General features: G+C 43.3%; 1 pseudogene; it reads left to right on the top strand.

Annotated features, from left to right (window-relative positions):
- Positions 1-451: 451 nt before the first annotated feature.
- LOC136478181 (indole-3-acetaldehyde oxidase-like) lies at positions 452-20702 on the top strand (annotated as a pseudogene).
- The last annotated feature ends 192 nt before the right edge of the window (positions 20703-20894 follow it).

Below are 20894 nucleotides of genomic sequence, written 5' to 3'. Positions count from 1 at the left end.
AGAAATAATATTTCCAAGATTCAAAGTTCCAAGGATGGTAGTCACAATGGCATGTACAATTTTTCACTTTGCTTGTCGTACGTTTTTTTTTTTGTGTGCGCGCGCGCGGGGCTCAGTTTCCTTTATAAACTTCGCTGATTTTCCAGAACCTTTTCCGCCGACCTTTCTTTTTGAAAAAGGAAAACTACTCTAACTGCGCCGAGGTCAAGACTTTGGGAGCGTGGAGATCCCATTGGCCGCGGACGTGCAGCGTCATCATTTCGCTCTCGCTCTCGCAGGCACCGTACCTGCCGGCGGCGTCAGCGCGTGCATCACCGGCGGCGCCTCTCGGAAACTCTCAGTCCCGTGCTAATGTAAGGCATACACTGCCACGACCCACGAGAGCAGAGGCAGAGCACAGCAGCTCCGTCGTGCACTAGGACTGGGTGCAGTGGAGGACGTGGCCGCGGAGATGGGGAAGGCGGCGGCGACGGTGGTGCTGGCCGTGAACGGGCAGCGGTACGAGGCGGCCGGCGTGGACCCGTCGACGACGCTGCTGGAGTTCCAAGCTCGGCTGCGGCGAAGGTACGAGTACGGTGTACGAGCGGGCAAATGACCACCAGGTTGATACATTTACATAGATATGAAAAACCTGAGACGACGTATAATCTAGAGCGGAGTAGCATCTTTTTTTTTTTTACTTTCTATTCTTTTGAAGCATGTCAAAGTCTGAAGCAAGGTAATGATAACGTAGTTGATTGGCATCGAGTTAGCGAATCGTGGATCCAAAGATCATGTTTGGCAGGGCATCTTTTGGCTATGGCTCCTCCGGATACACTAGTAGAGAACAGACCTTTGATCCTCGGCCAAAATGGGCTCTAGTCCCGGAATTTTTTGCCCCCGGGACTAGAAATACCTTTAGTCCCGGTTGGTGGCTCCAACCGGGACTAAAGGTCCCTGCCCAACGGCTACTGCGCCAGACAGAGGTGGCAGGGACCTTTAGTCCCGGTTGGAGCCACCAACCGGGACTAAAGGTATACTTTTACTCCCGGTTTGTGGCTCCAACCGGGAGTAAAGGTCTACTCCCGGGTCGTGGCTACGCCCGGGGTTGGAAAGTTACCTTTAGTCCCGATTGGATCTATCAACCGGGACTAAATGTTCTCCCTTTATAAATCGGCCGTCTCCTCCTTCCTCCCCGAGCCCGAGCTCAGCACATTTTGAAGCTCACTGCAGTAGTGTTCTTGCTTCCTCCCTCCCTCCATTGTTCCTCCATCCATTCTTCGATTCCTCCGTCGATTCTTCAGTTGTAAAGGTTACCAATCTCATACTCTCATTTTTTACCATTTTCTTATGCCATTTTATTCACTATATATATTTATGGTTCTTTATTGTGGTTTTTTTTTCATTTGTAAGCAATTTGAGCTCAAAATCACTTTAAGCTTGCATATTTACATGAAAGAAGGTTAAAGTATATATAAATATAAAGTTAAAAAATAGTTAGAAAATTATAGCAAATCCTTACTAGTTGAACTTGCGGACCATGTTCAGGTCGGCGAGGATGTTCTCTGCCGAGCGGTAACGGACGTCAAGGAGGAGCTTTGATTCTACGAGGGAGAGCGATAACGGTCGTGGAAGACCGTGTTCCCTTCCTCGTAGAATCGGAGCTCTTCCTTGACCAAGTACGGTGCCGTCCGGTGGAGAAATCCTCGCCGAGCTGATCACGTAAGCAAGGTCAACTAGTACGGATGGTTATTTATTCACATGTCCCGATATCGTCGTAGTAGTCTGTCAATCACCGTACCTAAACGTAGTATATATAAATAAAAACTTAGAAAATAGTTAGAAAATTATAGAAAATCCGTACTAGTTGAACTTGCGGACCGTGTTCAGCTCGGCAAGCATGTTCTCTGTCGAGCGGTAACGGACATCAAGGAGGAGCTTTGATTCTACGAGGGAGAGCGACAACGGTCGTGGGAGACCGTGTTCCCTTCCTCATAGAATCAGAGCTCTTCCTTGACCAAGTACGGTGCTGTCCGGTGGAGAAATGCTCGCCGAGATGATCACGTAAGCAAGGTCAACTAGTACGGATGGTTATTTATTCACACGTCCCGATATCGTCGTAGTAGTCTGTTATGTGTGTACATTCCCATTCTTCTGTTAATTTGCGGAAATATCATATGAATTACTTACCTGCCGCAGTAAAAGACGAGAACACAATGACCATTAAAAATATCATTGTTTAGAGATCTAGATAATTTTATAGTTTGTTAATTTTATTTGTTTATAAAAGAAGAAATTTATAGTGTATTAAAAAATGAGTATAGAGAGTAGATGTCAACTGCTTCCGGGTCCTCGGCCTCTCATGGGTTTCCAAACGACTTAGGCCGGGCCTTCCTCTCATTCCATGCGGCAAGTGTCGTGATGAGATGAAGATTGTGATGGAGTACCGAGTGAAGAAGGAGGGTCCCAACAAGGATCGTATCTTCTACAAGTGTCCGGATCGCAATGTGAGTTATTTTATCGTATTTAATGATTATGGTTAGTTTATACCTATTTTCATGATGGTTGTGATTAAAGTTCTAGTTTTTTGTTTTAATTTCAGTGGGATGGCAGTGGACGATGTTCAGGCTTCTACTGGGAGGAAGAGTATGTTGAACTCGTGCAAAAATATCTTGCACAACAGGCAGATACGGCGGCTAATGAGGCAGTGATCCAGCCGAAGAAGCCCAAAGATGTTGCACAATCGGGGGATCTGTCTGATTTAGTTGAGATTGGTCGCGAAATCCTTGTGCTCCTGAAATGTATTTTAGCTTTAGTTCTTTTAGTGGTAGTTGGGATTGTCTACATTGTAGCGATGCTTTCATAAATTTGTATCTTTTGTGGTGGCACGCATGTTGTATAAATAATTAATTATGATCTAGGTTTTAATATGATATTTATGTCATGTAATGCAGATGAGCCGTCATTGGATGTATAATGCTGATCGCCGCTCACAAGAGTTCATTGACGGCGTGCATTCTTTATTACGTGCGGCCGAGACAAACAAACGCGACGGTTTCATGTGCTGCCCATGTGCCATATGTAAGAATACGGTGGAATATCCTTGCTCAAGGACTCTTCATTCACACTTGTTCAAGTCGGGTTTCATGCCAAACTATATTTGTTGGACAAAGCACGGAGAAACCGGTGTTGTAATGGAAGAAGATGAAGAAGAACAATGGGACGACAATGATATTATTCCTGATGGTGCGTGCTTCAATGATACTGCAATGGGAGAAGCTGAAGAAGAGGTAGCCGCAGAAGATGAGCCGGCTGATGATCTTTGTCAGGTCATTTGTGATGCACAAAGAGAATATGAAAGTGAAAAGGAGAAGATCAAGTTCGAGCGGATGCTAGAAGATCACAAGAAATTGTTGTACCCAACTTGTGATGCAGGGCAGAAAAAGTTGGGAACCACACTAGAATTGCTGCAATGGAAGGCAAAGAATGGTGTATCTGACAAGGGATTTGGAGAGTTACTAAAAATCCAAAAGAAGATGCTTCCGAAGTACAATGAATTGCCCGCCACTACCTACGAAGCAAAACAAGTTGTCTGTCCTATGGGGCTAGAAATAGAGAAGATACATGCATGTCCTAATGACTGCATCCTATACCGTGGCAAAGAGTACGAGAAATTGGATGCATGCCCGGTATGCCATGCGTCGCGGTATAAGATCAGGCGAGATGACCCTGGTGATGTTGAGGGCGAACGTCCACGTAAGAAAATCCCTGCCAAGGTTATGTGGTATGCTCCTATAATACCACGCTTGAAACGTCTGTTCAGAAACAAAGAATATGCAAAATTGTTACGATGGCACAAAGAAGACCGTAAGGTAGACAATATGTTGAGACACCCTGCTGATGGGTCCCAGTGGAGAGCAATCGATAGAGAATTCCTGGAGTTTGCAAATGACGCAAGAAACTTAAGGTTTGCTTTAAGTACAGATGGTATCAATCCTTTTGGAGAGCAGAACAGTAGTCATAGCACTTGGCCTGTTACTCTAAGTATCTACAACATTCCTCCTTGGTTATGCATGAAGCGGAAGTTCATTATGATGCCTGTGCTCATCCAAGGCCCGAAGCAACCTGGCAATGACATCGATGTGTACCTGAGACCACTTATTGATGAACTTCTCATTTTGTGGAATAAAGAAGGTGTACGTGTGTGGGATGAGTACAAACAGGAACACTTTGATCTGCGAGCATTGTTGTTCGTAACAATCAATGATTGGCCTGCTCTAAGTAATCTTTCAGGACAGTCAAACAAGGGATATAATGCATGCACACACTGCTTCGGTGATATTAGAGGTGTATTCTTGAAAAAATGTCGAAAGGTCGTGTACCTTGGCCATCGTCGATTTCTTCCTGCAAATCACCCCGTAAGAAAGAAAGGTAAGCATTTTAAAGGGAAAGCAGACCACCTGACCAAGCCTCGCAACCGAACCGGTGAGGATGTACTCGATATGGTCAATGATGTGAAAGTCGTCTTTGGAAAAGGACATGGAAGCCAACCTATTCCGAAAGACGCTAACGGTCACGCACCCATGTGGAAGAAAAAGTCCATATTTTGGGACCTACCCTATTGGCAAGTCCTGGAGGTCCGTAGCTCGATCGACGTGATGCACCTGACGAAGAATCTTTGTGTGAACCTGCTAGGCTTTATGGGTGTGTATGGAAAGCCTAAGGACACATTTGAAGCACGACAGGACCTGCGTTGTTTGAGAGAAAGAGACAACCTGCATCCAGAGAAGACAGATGATGGACGCCATTACTTACGTCCTGCTAGCTACACTCTAAGCAGAGAGGAGAAGGAAATCATGTTTGAATGCTTAAACAACATCAAGGTACCATCTGGATTCTCCTCGAATATAAAGGGTATTATAAATGTGACAGAGAAGAAATTCTGTAACTTAAAGTCCCATGACTGTCACGTTCTCATGACGCAATTACTTCCAGTTGCATTAAGAGGAATTCTACCTCCAAATGTACGTCTAGCCACCGTAAAGCTATGTGCATTCCTCAATGCAATTTCTCAGAAGGCAATTGATCCAACTGATCTAGCTAAACTACAGAATGATGTGGTTCAATGTCTCGTCAGCTTTGAGTTAGTGTTCCCTCCTTCCTTCTTTGATATTATGACACACCTCCTAGTTCACCTAGTCAAGGAGATTTTCACTCTCGGTCCTGTGTTCCTACACAACATGTTCCCCTTAGAGAGATTCATGGGAGTCCTAAAGAAATATGTTCACAACCGTGCTCGCCCAGAAGGAAGCATCGCCAAGGGCTATGGAACAGAAGAGGTCATTGAGTTCTATGTTGACTTTATTCCCGACCTTGACTCGATTGGTGTTCCTGAATCGAGACATGAGGGGAGACTAAGCGGAAAGGGGACACTAGGGAGGAAAACATATATTGGTACGGATGATGATTATTTCAATAAAGCGCACTACACAGTTCTACAGAACTCCTCTTTGGTAGATCCGTATATTGAGACACACAAGGATCTCTTACGATCCGAGTTTCCAGGGAAGACTGAAGCTTGGATTACGCATAAGCACATGGAAACTTTCGGCGGTTGGTTGCGAAAAAAATGTCAAGGTGATGAGAGCATCCATGAGCAACTGTATTTATTGGCTATGCAACCATCATGGCATATCGTCACATACAAAGGGTACGAGATAAATGGGAACATATTCTACACAGTAGCCCAAGATAAAAGGAGTACCAACCAAAACAGTGGTGTCCGCATAGATGCCACAGACCCGAATGGGAATAAGCAGACATATTATGGACGCATAGATGAAATATGGGAACTAGAATATGCACCTACTTTGAAGATCCCATTGTTCAAGTGCCAATGGGTCAAGGTGACCGGAGGCGGAGTAACAGTAGACAACGAGTATGGAATGACAACAGTAGACCTTAGTAATATTGGGTACAAAGACGAACCATTCGTCCTTGCCAAGGATGTGAATCAGGTGTTCTATGTCAATGATATGTCTACCAAACCAAAAAGAGGGAAAAACGATAATGACTCAACCAAAGAGCCAAAGCGCCACATAGTTCTTTCAGGGAAAAGAGTCATCGTGGGAATTGAGGACAAGTCGGACATGTCAGAAGAATATGAAAAGGATGACCGAATTCCGCCCTTCAAAGTGAACAAAGACCCTAGCATCTTGGTAAATGATGAGGACACTCCATGGTTACGAAGCGATCATAACCAAGGGACATACGTAAAGAAGAAGTTCACTGCTGTGCCCACTTGATGATATAGTGATTTAATATAGTGTGTGTTTGAGATATTATGTAATAATTGTGAATTCAGATGTTTATTATGTCATATTTCAAATTAAATCAATGTTTGATTTGGTGGGATTTCTCTCTCAAAAAGGTAAATTAGGATACTGAGTGATGAAAAATTAAAATATTAACGTTAAAATGATGTGAAAACAAATTTCCTGTCCAAAACCAATAATTTTAATAATTTTAATTAAACACTACATTTTTGCATTAACGAAATAATAAATATTAGTTACATTATGTTTTATAATTCTAACAAAAAATAAAAAAAGTTAGGTTATCGATTTTTCCTATGTGCAATAAACAAAAATAAAATTCATATTTTTAACAAAATAATTTTATGCCTTTTATTTAATTTACTATGTATTTAATAAAAACTATTGCGTTTCTATTGTATTTAACAAGACTATTGCTTAAAACAGGCGGGAAACGAAACTGCAGGCCACCTTTACTCCCGGGTGGGAAGCCCACCCGGGAGTAAAGGTGGGCTGCAGTTTCGTGGCCCGCCAAAAAAAGCCTTTACTCCCGATGCGTGTTACCAACCGGGAGTAAAGGTATACCTTTACTCCCGGTTGGTAACACGCACCGGGAGTAAAGGCACCTTTACTCCCGGTTGGTAATACGCACCGGGAGTAAAGGGTTTTTACTCCCGGTTGGTGGCTGGCACCGGGAGTAATTCTCCTCTGCTATATAACCTCCAGCGCCTGGCAGATCGATCTGCTCGTCTTCTTCCTCGTCGAACACCGCCGCCCTCTTCTTCGACCTCGCGCCGCGTCCGTTCGCCTTCCGTGACACCAGCGCCGCCGTCTTCTTCCTCGTGCGGCCTCCACCGCGCGCGCCCGTGCCCCTCCTCCGCGCTTGCCCGTGGCCCTCCACCGCGCCCTCCTCCGCGCCCGAGGCCCTCCACCGCGCGTTGCCCCACCGCGCCGGCCCGAGGCCCTCCAGTACGTACACTGCCGAGCTTCGAGGTGATATATTCGTCGATCTCTTTGTACATTCGTCCGAGCCCTCCACTGCCGAGTTATAGATCACGTCGAAAACTACAACTTTGGTGTAAGCCATGTGTCAACGGTCGAGGTCGATTGAAAATTCCAAATTTTGAATCACAAAATCTATAGAAACTAAAAATGAATATTTGGAACTCTAAATGATTTTAAATAAAAACATATCTTAAGGCAAGTTTTGAATATTTGGAACTCTAAATGACAAGTATAATTAAGGATCACCAATGAAATTACTTTAGAAATTAATTAGATCGATGTAAATCCATGGCTTGTATAATAAACACGCTATATATTATTTGGAAACAACGCTACGAACCATCCGCTAATGATCCAGCCCATCAACCGCCATATATTCATCACTATATGATATGCCATTATTTCAAGATGCAGTTTCAATAGAAGAATTTTTTCTATCTTCATAGATCAATGTTTGTTAACGAAATTTTATCATAGCATCAGAGATCGCCTGTAGAAGAAGAAAATAAATTCTTATCATTTCGGAAATAGTAATGGTTATATGAGCAATAAGACACATATACTTACATTTCATAATGGCTTATACTTATATTATTAACATAGAATTTTCTCATATGATGAATGACTACATGGTTGATCACATGGTACATAGGATCACAACATCACGCACCGACACCGCCCCGGCCCGCCTCACGTCGTCGTCGTCGTCAGCACGCCGGCCCGCCTCACGTCATCGTCGTCAGCACACCGGCCACCGCGCCGACACGTATATATACGTCATTTGTATTCATATGCATTTCGTCCATGCGTTTCTATGTATACGGCGGAGCACCGCCGCCCTCGTTCACCCATGTGTACAGACATATATACGGCGGAGTGGAGCACCGCCACTCTTGTCACACCGCCCTTTCTCGTGCCCTAATTCGCCCTAGTAATAAGCAAAGATTTGACGTACTATATATTGGTTTTGTTTTTTGAAGCTAGATGGCCGACCCGAGAAATATGGATGAGGAGGAGTTGATGATGAATTTGATCAACACTGGCACTCAAGTTGCCGGCGATGATGGTGCTAAAAATAACGTGCAAGAGGATGTAGATGACGGGAGTCAGTACTTAGCTCTTGAACAAAATGAGCAACAACATATTGGCCAAGTATATATTTTTTATTATTAGCTATATATATATATTATCATATGTCTTATGTGTGCTCATGACATTAAAAATAATGTTTATGTTTTGTAGCCCTCTGGATCGACATCAACAACTACAACGAAGAGTAAAAATGTTCGAGGTCCCAAAAAGCTATTGGAGGGTCGCTTCATCATCTCGGAGTTCAATGTGGATACAGGAGAACCGGGGGGGCCGAATAAAATGAAATTTGTGCACCACTGTGGTTACCTTGTACGGGACCGGCTCCCGATTAGTACCCGTGAATGGAAGAAGAAGACCAATGCTCCTCATATCAGTTTTGTCTCCGATCGTGACAAGGCGTTAATTTGGAATGATGTCTTGGTACATTTCACGCTCCAAACAGATGATTATGATGATATAATAGATGGTGATGAATTGAAGGAGCGAGTTAGGGATTGGGCAATGAAGAAGATGGCCACCCAGTTTCAGACTTGGAAGAAACACCTATACACGACGTATGTCAAGAAGAACATAGCACCAGATTTTACTGTCCCAGGCCCGATCTCAAAGCAGAGGCCCTATTGGGATGAGTTTGTACAGTACAAGACTTCAGAAGAGGGTGTGAGTCGGGTGATAAAGAACCAACGTAATGCCCAACAGAAGACATACCACCATACCTTGGGATCAGGTGGCTACCCGACTGCCATTAAGAAGTGGAACAAAATGGAAGCAGACCTTCTTGCCAAGGGTATCAGACCAGAATCACTCGAGTGGGGAGAACGTGCAAAGAATTGGTTTTTCGCTCATGGGGGAACACTAGACCAGGAGATAGGGAAGTGCGTTTATGGCGCAAGACTGCAAGAAGCAGCAGAAAGATTGTTTTATGCTCAGAGAGCTGCTGCTAGTGGTGCGTTCAGGCCCAACAGAGAGAAGGATGAGCTGACATACGCCATCGGGACTATTGAACATGGTGGCCGAACTAGAGGCAAAGGAAGTGTCTCATGGGAGCATGGATTCCCTCAGGACAGACCTTCCTACAGAAGTCGCCAGAGAAAGAAGGAAGAAGAGGCACACCGGCTCCAGAGGTTGGAGGAAGCGGTGCGTGAAGCACAGGAGCGGGAAAAAAAACCTTGAAGCGAGAATGCAGGAGGAAATCAAAAGGCAAGTGCAAATAGCAGTGAGTGCAAGCAAGCAGGCATCAGAGCCAGGAATCAACATTAGCCAATCTGTTCAGTTGAAAAGCAGCTGCGCTTCCACGGAGATACCAAATCAAGGGGACACAGGACTGCGCTTCCCTGTGGATGACGTCACTGAACCTTGTACAACGTGTGAGCTACACATTCCGAAGGAGAATTCCACAATCAAGGTGGCTATCGGTCTTGTTAATCCTATCGACCGAACCAAGACACCAAGGATTCATGGGAATATAATCCAAGAAGGATATGCCACCATCTTCGGTAGATAAAGCTGAAAAAGGTTTTAGTGATTTGCCTCTTGACATTCCTGGAGGTGATGGCGAGAAGACTCTAGGAGAAGCGGAGAAGACATTCATTCTATGGCGCAAGCGCTACATCATCATTCCAGGGATGTCGGCTCCACCTCCTTCTGAACTACCTCACCATAGGTACGTGCGGATGAAAACACTACATCATTAATTTGTATTGGCTTAAATAATTAACAATCTGCTCATAATAATATGTCATTCCTTTTTTTGTAGCAGATCCTCCCCCAACCTAAATCCAATTGTTCAATCGCCAGATCATCATAGTGCTCTGTACGATGACATTGTGTTGGAAGACGAGGCTGCATCCACACCCTCTCCAAGGAGGTCTCCAACGCCACAGCCGCCACCTCCAAGGAGGTCTCCAACGCCGCTGCCAACACCTCCAAGGAGGTCTCCAACGCCTCCCCCGCCCCCGCCTACCAAGAAGCCTAGCAAGAGGCCAGCCCCTCAAACGAAGAATCAGTCCCCGCCTGCAAAGAAAGCCACCGTGAAACCAAGGGCTATTCCCAAAATAATATCTGAAGAGAAGGAAGAAGGAACTGATGCATATAAAAAAGACATGTCTAGATTCTATGACAAACTTAAAATGAATCAAGAAGCAAGGAGAAACCCAGAGAAACCGTACTTCTTCGTAGCTCCGGATATTTTAAGAAAAAAGGTGACTTCTTACCAGCATCAACAGCGGGAATCTCGTAAGCCGTCCAAATCAACGTTATCAGACTATGACCGCACTCTCACCAAGTCAATTGAGGCGGCACAGAAAAAGAAGCGGGCAGGGAAAGGAGTTGCCCAACTCGGACAACAAGCGCACCAATCAATCCCCCCGCTAGTTGTTGGTAATAAATATGGTTCGAATTTAGGATTAATGCATCAGGCAAACATACCTCCGGATGTCGATTTGGATCACCTTGGTGAATTTCTTGATGAGACTGGTCTCGACCTTTACCAGATGTTTGGTGATGGAAACATTGAGAGTGCGGCGGAGGTTGATATTTGGAAGAAAAAATTTGTACTAGGCCAGAGTCTATACAACCCTCAAGCCTTATCTGATCTGGGGACGCAAATGTACCTGCTAAACAAGTGGTACATGCAGGCGTCTACCAGTGGAGACATCTGCGTTGGTGTCAGAATTAGAGACGAACATTGGTTCCGTGGCGATGATGTTATGTATGTTGACTTTGCAGAATTTCATCAACTATGCCACCTTACCTCTCTGGACAAAGTTATCATTAGCTGCTATTGCCTGTAAGTAATAATTCTTTCGATCTATTATTAAACTCATCATATGTGTGTATATGCATATAAATTATCCTAACAAGTACTATATATATGCAGATTTACAATGACAGAGCTCAGAAAGGAAGGCTGCAATGAAATTGGTTTTGTTGATCCCCATATAGTATTCAAAGACCCAATTACTCCAATGACTAATTGGAAGTCTGAGTCAGAGAGTAACCTCATAAACTTCTTAGTGAACCAACGCCACAAGAAGGATATACTCTTTCCCTATAACTTCAAGTGAGTGTTAATCATGTCGATCATAGCCTTAATGGCTCATATGTTGATTCTAGTTAATTAATGAGTGTTATGCGTTATATCCTATAAACACATGCAGCAATCACTGGATATTGATGGACATCGATCTGGTGAAAAGTCACTTGATAATCTATGACTCGATGAGAAAACCACAACAAGACTACCAAGATATGATAGATATTATCCAGAGGTAATTTCGGGATCTCTAGCAACTATATATACACACAAACATGATGATTAACTATATCTGATGACGTGGCAAATTTTTTATTGGGCAGTGTTTGGAAAACCTTTATTGAGAAGCAACACATGGAAAAATGCAAAGCGCCACTGAATGTAATCCCATTGAAAGTAAGTCCCCTGAATCGCATCATCTTTATTAATTAAACATATAGCTTTCACCGGATCACCAGATTGGATGACAAATCTTTTTCTCGTAAAGTGGTGTCTGAGGCAGGAACAGGGGAACAACTACTGTGGTTACTATGTTTGCAAGTTTATCAAGGTGCTCTCCCAAAGAACTCCTACAGAGAGACTCAAAGTACGTTAAAAATACACTATATATTCATTTAATTATTATTATTGATTGTGTTACTATGTCTTTATATATATATATGTACATATATTAATTTATTTTCCTTTAATTCAAACCTGTAGACTCGATGGTTGGAGGAAAAGGTCATACGGCAAGACCAAATCAAAGCAATTCAAGAGTCTATAGCCGGATTTTTTAATGAGCAGGTCATCGATTTCAAGGGCGAGTTCTACTTCGACCCAACACTGCCATTGAAGCCAAGCTAGAGGATGAGAAGAAACTTGTTATGTCACAACAACTATAATGCAATCTTTTGTAATATATGCACATGAAATAATATAATGTAAAATACACATATGCATGCATGCATGTAAATATATATATGATGCATGCATATATATATATATATATATATATATATATATATATATATTTCTATGCTTGAATTGTGTGATTTAATACGTTCATTGTGCTTGAACCGAAACATACTATACGCGCGTATAAATATATAATTAGCAGCGTACAATACGACTTCGAAAACCTATTTTGAAAAGAAAACAAAAAAATGAAAAGAAAAGAAAAAAGAAAAAAACCTTTAGTCCCGGTTCGTATTACCAACCGGGACTAAAGGTGCCGGCCATCGTGGCATGTCAGGAGGCACCTTTAGTCCCGGTTGGTGTTACCCACCGGGACTAAAGGTCCTCCTTTAGTCCCGGTTCCTGACCCGGGACTAAAGGACCCCCCCTTTAGTCCCGGATGCTTGCTCCCGGGTGGGGAACCGGGACTAGAGGGGGTTCCCCACCGGGAGTAAAGCTCGGTTCTCTACCAGTGATAAGTCCAAACCAGAACCATAGTTTTAGAGCTAAAGCTAAATATACCAACTTCACCCGCTCCTAGTTCATCTCTTAAAGAGAGAGAAAATGACTCCTTAGTTATAGTGCTGAATATTCCCTAGAACCTAGAGCCGTTTTGCGAGGAGAAGCCTTCCCAATGCAAATGAGGTTCTAAGTTCCAATGTATCTAATAATCACACATAAATTTATGTCTATATATCATAAATAATGAATATATAAATAGGCTTTTAATTGTACTTAAAGAACTGATGTCTCACATACTTTAATTAAGAAAAGAAATATGGCGTTTCACACGCAAATTACATATAATTAGAGAGGCATAAAATAGTTATAGAACCATGATTCGTTATCATTAGTAGAAGCAGTAACCTCATCAGTCTCATGGTAGTTAAAATAGGTTAGCTATCCTTGAAATTAAATGCATTCTAATAATTACAATTTAGGCATAGATTAATTAAGCTAATATAGTTATATATGAAATATATTTGTATATTTATTGTTAGACATACAAGGGACATACTTATATATTACATTTCTATTGTAGGGAAGTGAGTTGAAGAGTGTGTCATAAGTTGAAAAATAGGATTATAGCATAGTGATCTATAGAATCCATTTCCATCTCCCACCCTATGAATTTGGTATAGGCTTATTTGTGAGCTTGAAAATGTTATGGAATATCAAATTCCAAGCCAAATAGCCTAATCCATTATATAGATTTCAATTTCTCCAAAATGAAGGGATCCAAATAGCCCCTTAGGGTTAATTGATGCATACCGTAGCACGCTGTTATGACTGCTACGAAGATTTGTGGACCGTTATTTGATGCATACCATAGCACGTTCTAACATGCTAAATCTAGTCCACTGGACCGTGGATGTGGATTTTATGTCATTTTTATTTTTCTGGAAGGCGGTAAAGGTTTTGCCACAAATTAAATATATATTGAAAAAAGAAAAAAAATAAGTGTTTATTTTGTTTTTTAGGAACTGGACCTAAAACCTAAAAGCCTACATCTTGGGGGTGAACATATCACCCCAAGCAACTTCAGTAAACAAGGCTAGCAACGCCCCTGGCCCCCTGTCACGGACCATGCATGTAGATTAGTGTAACCTAAATCATCATCAGCACGCTCCGTTTTGCCCCCTTCCTTCATTGTAAGGGATGGCGCTGTCTCGTTCGTTTCAATCAAGTTTCCATGGGTTTCATCAGTTACAGCTCCGGTGTCCAGTTTCCTTGCTCCTCTCACCATTTTGGCACGTCACCCATCTCGCCGACATGTCAACAACCTAACGGAAGCAGTATACTATATAGGGACTGAAAGGCGAAAGAGATATTTAATTTCGACGGGAAAAAATGGCACAAGTGCTACCTTTTTTTGATCAAGCGTGCTAGATGTTTTTTCCTTGCACAAAACGCTTTCCTGGTTTATTCGACGAACAAAGGACTTGTTCAAGGTCTGGTGTGTACAAGTCAGCCACCGCCCGGCGGCTCACATTCAGCCACGTCATTAGGCCATTTGTAAAGCTTATGAAAAGGGCGTATCCTACACTCGCCTATGCAATGCGAGGAGACCGCGACTCAAACCCGGGACCTTTCAATCACAGACGGTAAGACTCTATCGCTTGCACCAGACCCGCCCTTCATTTGTAAAACTTATAAAATGAAAACAAAATAGTACGAAAAACAGCTGCAGACTAAACGAGGCAATCAACCTACATGGTATATTGACTTTTTTTGGCGAGGAAAAGAGAGGTATTTTTATTACTCAGTAACTCTTCTTGTGTGGAACACCTTCCACTCAGTTAGCATACTACTTGCCTGGATTGCTTCATCATCGACAATAAAGTGTAGCTTAGATCGTTCTCCCCCTTGGCGTTGAAGCATCTGGCATGCAGCCACCTTCGATCACCACTGGCAGCCCCTCACCCCAAATTCAGCAGCAAGGCGAACACCTTCTCTAGCCGCCATAGCTTCCACTTCTTCGGCGTCCCTACCATTCCTCACAAAGCACCGAGAAGTAAGCAAGGCCTTTCCGGCAGCATCCCGGATCACAACACCAAGGCCCCTTTCATTCGTTTTGTCGTTAAAGGCTCATCAACATTCACCTTGATCCATCCCTCGTCTGGGTTTCTCTAGTGGCATGGCATCCGCACCTTTCGTTTCTTGGCCCCTGCAAACAAAGAATCAGTTACCGGTTGTTTACCATGGAGTTCTGCCACATCTCTGTTATGTCTGATCGTACGCAGCTCCTTCCAGTAGCGTGAGAGGAAGTGTATCGATCCTTCAAACGAGAGTTTCTCTGAGTCATGTGTGACATGATATACTGACTGGGACGCCCGTATCCACAAACCCGTCTACTTGCTATAGCTGCACTTGGAAAAAAATCGTCAGCTAGTCTCTTTTCAAAACAAAAAATAAGTAGGAAACATTATCTGTTGACACCTACCATAAATTCACGACACATACGAAAATATCCAAGGTAAAGGGCAAGAGACTCTGTCAATTCATCCAATGAGTAAGCAGGACAGTGAAGTTAGAAATCCGTTAAGTCTCTCTTGAATTTAAGTAAACTCCGGCCCTCAAAAGTAAACAAGTTTTCAAGGGTAGGGGTAGCGTTTACTAGCCAGCAAGTAAGATAACAAAGCTCTTTTTTTCAATATAAGAAAAAGGTAGTAGTTTTCCACGGCGGTGGGGTCTCACTGGAGGAGAACTTTCCTGTTCATCCTACGCTACAGCATAGGCAATATCCAAGGTATAAAAGCAGTTGGAAAGAAAAGCTACAGCATATGACTAGGACACGTGAACATATATCACTAATCCACGATAGGTGCTCACGACTGCCCCCACAGGTGTTTAGATCTCATTTTATAGTAATTATTACCTTTGCATAGTAAAAATCTCCTAACAGTAGGTTTTGGTTAGATGGCCTCATTTTAATTCTTCTACCTTATTCTGATTTTTCTTAGAAGATTCAAACAGACCATGCTCACACCGTCCATTTATAGTAAGTCCTAGGAGTTATTGAAACGGGCCAACCTTTACTAGCTTCATTTTCATCTAACCTGTGTGCCTCGATGCCCCACCAATAAGGAGCCAGCATCAGAATTCAGAAAAGAATGAAGAAACCTCTCCAAATAGATAAAATATAAGAAAGCAAATTGTGCTTCATGTTGAAAAATTAACAGGCGCATGAAGCAAAGATTTTCATACACAGATAGATTAGTCTTGGAAACTCTTCTTATTTTTCTTTTCTTTTGAAAGAAGCAACGGTGTGCAATTTGCACGGCACGATTGTGCTAACCTCTTGCACTTTTTTAATGGAAAATAGCATCATTATTTTGCATTTTTATCTAAAATGAAATGATAAGATAGTCCTTCTGTAGTCCTACATATGTGTTCAGTGAAAAATAAAGAGCCTCCATCCCAAAATAATTGCACACCTCATTTTTCAAAGAGTCAAACTTTTGACTAAATATATAAAAACAATTATTAATATTTATGATGTGCAATAAGTATAATTAGATTAAGCACCACAAAATTCCTCATAATAAAACATATTTTTATAGTAAACATATAAGAGATACAAATGTTGATAACAGATGTGCAGTTATTTATGAGACAGAGAGTAACCTGTACCTGTTGTGTGTTCACAATTTCCTAATGCGGCAGGTGGCTGCGGTGCGTGCGTGGTCCTCGTCTCCCAGTACAACCCGGTCACTGACGAGGTGACCGAGTTCTCAGCGAGCTCCTGCCTGACACTGCTCCGTAGCATTGACCGCTGCTCGGTGACCACGAGCGAGGGCATTGGCAACACCAAGGATGGTTACCACGCAGTGCAGCAGCGTCTCTCGGGCTTCCACGCCTCCCAGTGCGGCTCTGCACGCCGGTCTATCTTCTCCGCGCTGGTCAAGGCCGACAAGGTGGCCAGCCGTCCTACCCCACCCACGGGCTTCTCAAAGCTCACCGCCTCGGAGGCTGAAAAGGCCGTGTCCGGCAACCTGTGCCGGTGCACCGGATACAGGCCCGTCGTCGACGCCTGCAAGAGCTTCGCGGCAGACATGGACCTTGAGGATCTGGGTCTCAACTGCTTCTGGAGGAAGGGTAATGAACCTGCTACTGTCAGCAAACTACCTGGCTACAATAGTGGCGCAGTCTGCACCTTCCCGGAGTTCCTCAAGTCTGAGATCAAGTCCTCCAGGGAGAATGCAAATGGTGCTGCCGTGGCAGTCTCCAGTGACGACTGGTACCACCCTGAAAGCATTGAAGAGCTCCACAGGTTGTTTGATTCCAACTGGTTTGATGAAAATTCTGTGAAGATTGTGGCTTCAAACACTGGGTCTGGAGTGTACAAGGATCAGGACCTCTATGACAAGTACATTGGCATTAAAGGAATCCCAGAGCTATCAGTCATCAGCAGCAGCAGCAAGGGAATTGAACTTGGATCAGTTGTGTCCATCTCTAAAGCCATTGAGGTGTTGTCAGATGGAAATCTGGTCTTCAGAAAAATTGCCGATCACCTAAGCAAAGTGGCTTCACCATTTGTTCGGAACACAGCAACCATAGGTGGCAACATAATCATGGCACAGGTTGTCATTTGAGTCAGACATAGCAACTGTACTACTAGCTGCAGGTACAACAGTCATAATCCAGGCGGCTTCCAAAAGGTTGTGCCTTACTTTGGAGGAGTTCTTGCAGCAGTCTCCATGTGATTCTAGGACCCTGCTGATGAGCATATTCATCCCAAATTGGGATTCAGATGGCGTCACCTTTGAGACATTCCGAGCAGCGCCTCGGCCATTTGGCAATGCCGTCTCATATGTCAATTCTGCTTTCTTGGCAAGGACTTCAGCCGATGCAGCTTCAGGGGAGAATCTCATGGAGGATATATGCTTGGCGTTTGGCGCTTATGGAATTGATCATGCCATCAGAGCTAGAAAGGTAGAGGATTTTCTGAAGGGTAAACCGGTGAGCTCTTCTGTTATACTTAAAGCAGTTCAGTTGCTTAAAGAGACTGTTTCATCATCAGAAGGCACAACACATCCTGAGTATAGGATCAGTTTGGCTGTCAGTTTCTTGTTCACCTTCTTATCTTCCTCAACCAAAAGCATGAATGAACCAGCAAAGGTTAACATTATCAACGGATCATATACTAATGGAACTAGAGATAGTACCAGTGGGTACTCACTGAAGGAGCATCTTAAGGTTGATAGAAATTATTTGCCAATACACTCAAGACAAGAAATGGTTTTCGGTGATGAATACAAGCCAGTCGGCAAGCCGATCAAGAAAGTCGGGGCAGAGCTCCAAGCTTCTGGTATATATTTTTTCTCCAATGTACAACGTTGCCATAAATTTGATTTCGATAGCTTGAGCTTCAGTTTAACTTTCAGCATATTCCGCAAAATATAGTGATCCTTCTTTCATTTTAGTCCAATAGTTTTGTCAGTATTGAACCATCTGATAAGCTACAACCATATACATATTTCTCTCACATTATTGGTTACTGTATGCACTGAACTATATTTATGTTTCTTACACAGGGGAGGCTGTGTACGTCGATGATATCCCTGTTCCCAAGGGTTGCTTGTATGGAGCATTTATCTACAGCACACGCCCTCATGCTCATGTGAAGGGCATCAACTTCAAATCATCTTTGGCTTCACAAAAGGTCATCACAGTCATCACTGCAAAGGATATTCCCAGAGGCGGACAAAATATTGGATCCAGTTACCCGATGTTGGGAGAAGAATCACTTTTTGCAGATCAAGTTGTCGAATTTGCTGGTCAAAATATTGGCGTCGTGGTAAAGGTCATCACAGTCATCACTGCAAAGGATATTCCCAGAGGCGGACAAAATATTGGATCCAGTTACCCGATGTTGGGAGAAGAATCACTTTTTGCAGATCAAGTTGTCGAATTTGCTGGTCAAAATATTGGCGCCGTGGTAAGGTTTCTTAAACTGACCTTTATAAGATTAAATGAACCAGTAATAAGTTAGTGTATACCCAGAATCTTCAAAATTCTAGCAAGCTTACTACGCCATGTTGCTTTTCAATCACTCAGATTGCTGAAACACAGAGGTATGCTTAGATGGCTGCAAAGCAAGCTGTTATTGAGTACAACAACAACAACATAGCCTTTCAGTCCCAAGCAAGCTGTTATTGAGTATAGCACAGAAAATTTCAAGCCACCAATTCTGACTATAGAAGATGCCATCCAACAGAGCAGCTACTTCCAGATTCCCACATTTTTATCTCCTAAGCCAGTTGGTGATTACAACCAAGGGGTTTCTGAGGCTGATCACACTTTGTCAGCAGAGGTACATAGTACTTCCTTTTATTCCAAAGGCCAAAAGGGGGCATACTCTGAGACCTAAAAGTGTCCAGCAAGGGCAACACTCACACCAAGTACTTTTTGTTTCCACAGGTAAAGCTTGAATCCCAGTACCATTTTTACATGGAGACACAAGTGGCACTATCTATTCCTGATGAAGACAACTGCATAACCATCTATTCCTCGGCGCAATTTGTTGAGATCACACAAGATTTAGTTGCAAGGTGCCTTGGCATTCCATTTCACAATGTCTGTGTGATCACCAGAAGAGTTGGCGGAGGCTTTGGTGGAAAGGCAATGAAAGCAATACACGTAAGTCCTGATTAACTAGAGCTTTGCTTTGCTAAACATCGTCTATGTACAATTAATAATGTATTATCTACTGAAGTGCATGATCTGAACAGAAGACCGTTTGAGATGCAAATGTGTTAAAAGATAACCAAGAGTTTCCTCCTTGTCAGATTGCATGTGCATGTGCCGTTGCCGCATTCAAGCTACAGCGTCCTGTTAAGATGTACCTTGATCGCAAGACGGACATGATAATAGTAGGTGGGCGACACCCTATGAAAGCAAAGTACTCTGTTGGGTTCAAATCAGATGGCAAGATCACAGCCCTACACCTAGACCTCGGTCTCAATGCTGGAATAGCACCGGATCTTAGTGCAATATTGCCAACTAATATCATAGGCAGTTTCAAAAAGTACAACTGGGGGGCTCTTGCATTTGACATCAAGCTCTGCAAGACGAATGTCTCATCAAAGACAACAATGCGAGCTCCTGGAGATGTGCAGGGATCATTTATTGCATAAGTCATCATTGAGCATGTTGCATCAGTGCTCTCAGTTGATACTAACACCATTAGGAGGAAGAACCTTCATGACTTCAAGAGCCTTGCAGTGTTCTACGGAGAAAGTGCGGGTGAAGCTTCCACATACACCCTGGCCACCATGTTTGATAAGCTGGCCTCGTCTCCAGACTATCAGCACAGAGCTACAATGGTTGAGCACTTCAATAACAGCAACAAGTGGAAGAAACGAGGCATTTCTTGTGTACCTATCACATTTGAGGTGCGGCTTCGGGCCGCTCCAGGCAAGGTGTCTATCATGAATGACGGTTCAATTGCTGTTGAGGTTGGAGGGGTTGAGATAGGCCAGGGCTTGTGGACGAAAGTGAAGCAGATGACAGCATTCGGGCTGGGACAGCTGTGTGCTGATGGCGGGGAATGCCTCCTTGGCAAGGTGCGGGTTATCCAGGTCGACACAGTGAGCATGATCCAGGGAGGGTTCACCGGTGGGAGCACCACTTCTGCAAATAGTTGCGAAGCAGTTCGGCAATCGTGCCTTATACTTGTTGAAAGGCTGAAGCCTGTAAAGGAGAGTTTGGAGGCTAAGGGTGGCACAGTGGAATGGAGTGCCTTGATTGCTGAGGTGAAAATACCCTTATGTTATGACTTTATCTATTGTCGCATACCAATTAACCTGATTGAAACAGATACCAAGAATCACATGTAGTTATTCCAATATTTTGCCTCCCTCATTTCCATCATCAATGTACTGCAATCAGTAGCGGTAGCAAATAAGTGTGAGGAACTCATGATTTGACAGTTCCTATTGTTCGTGCCATTTGTTTATCATTTGTCATTTGTTCCTATGCGAAACGGAGTGTAGCGTGGGGGCGCGGGTGCTAGCATTTTCGTATAGCAA

This window comes from Miscanthus floridulus, chromosome 1, assembly GCF_019320115.1.
Source record: "Miscanthus floridulus cultivar M001 chromosome 1, ASM1932011v1, whole genome shotgun sequence".
NCBI lineage: Eukaryota > Viridiplantae > Streptophyta > Magnoliopsida > Poales > Poaceae > Miscanthus > Miscanthus floridulus.
The sequence above is the reverse complement of the archived record's forward strand: the minus strand, read 5'-3'. Positions and strand labels throughout refer to the sequence as shown.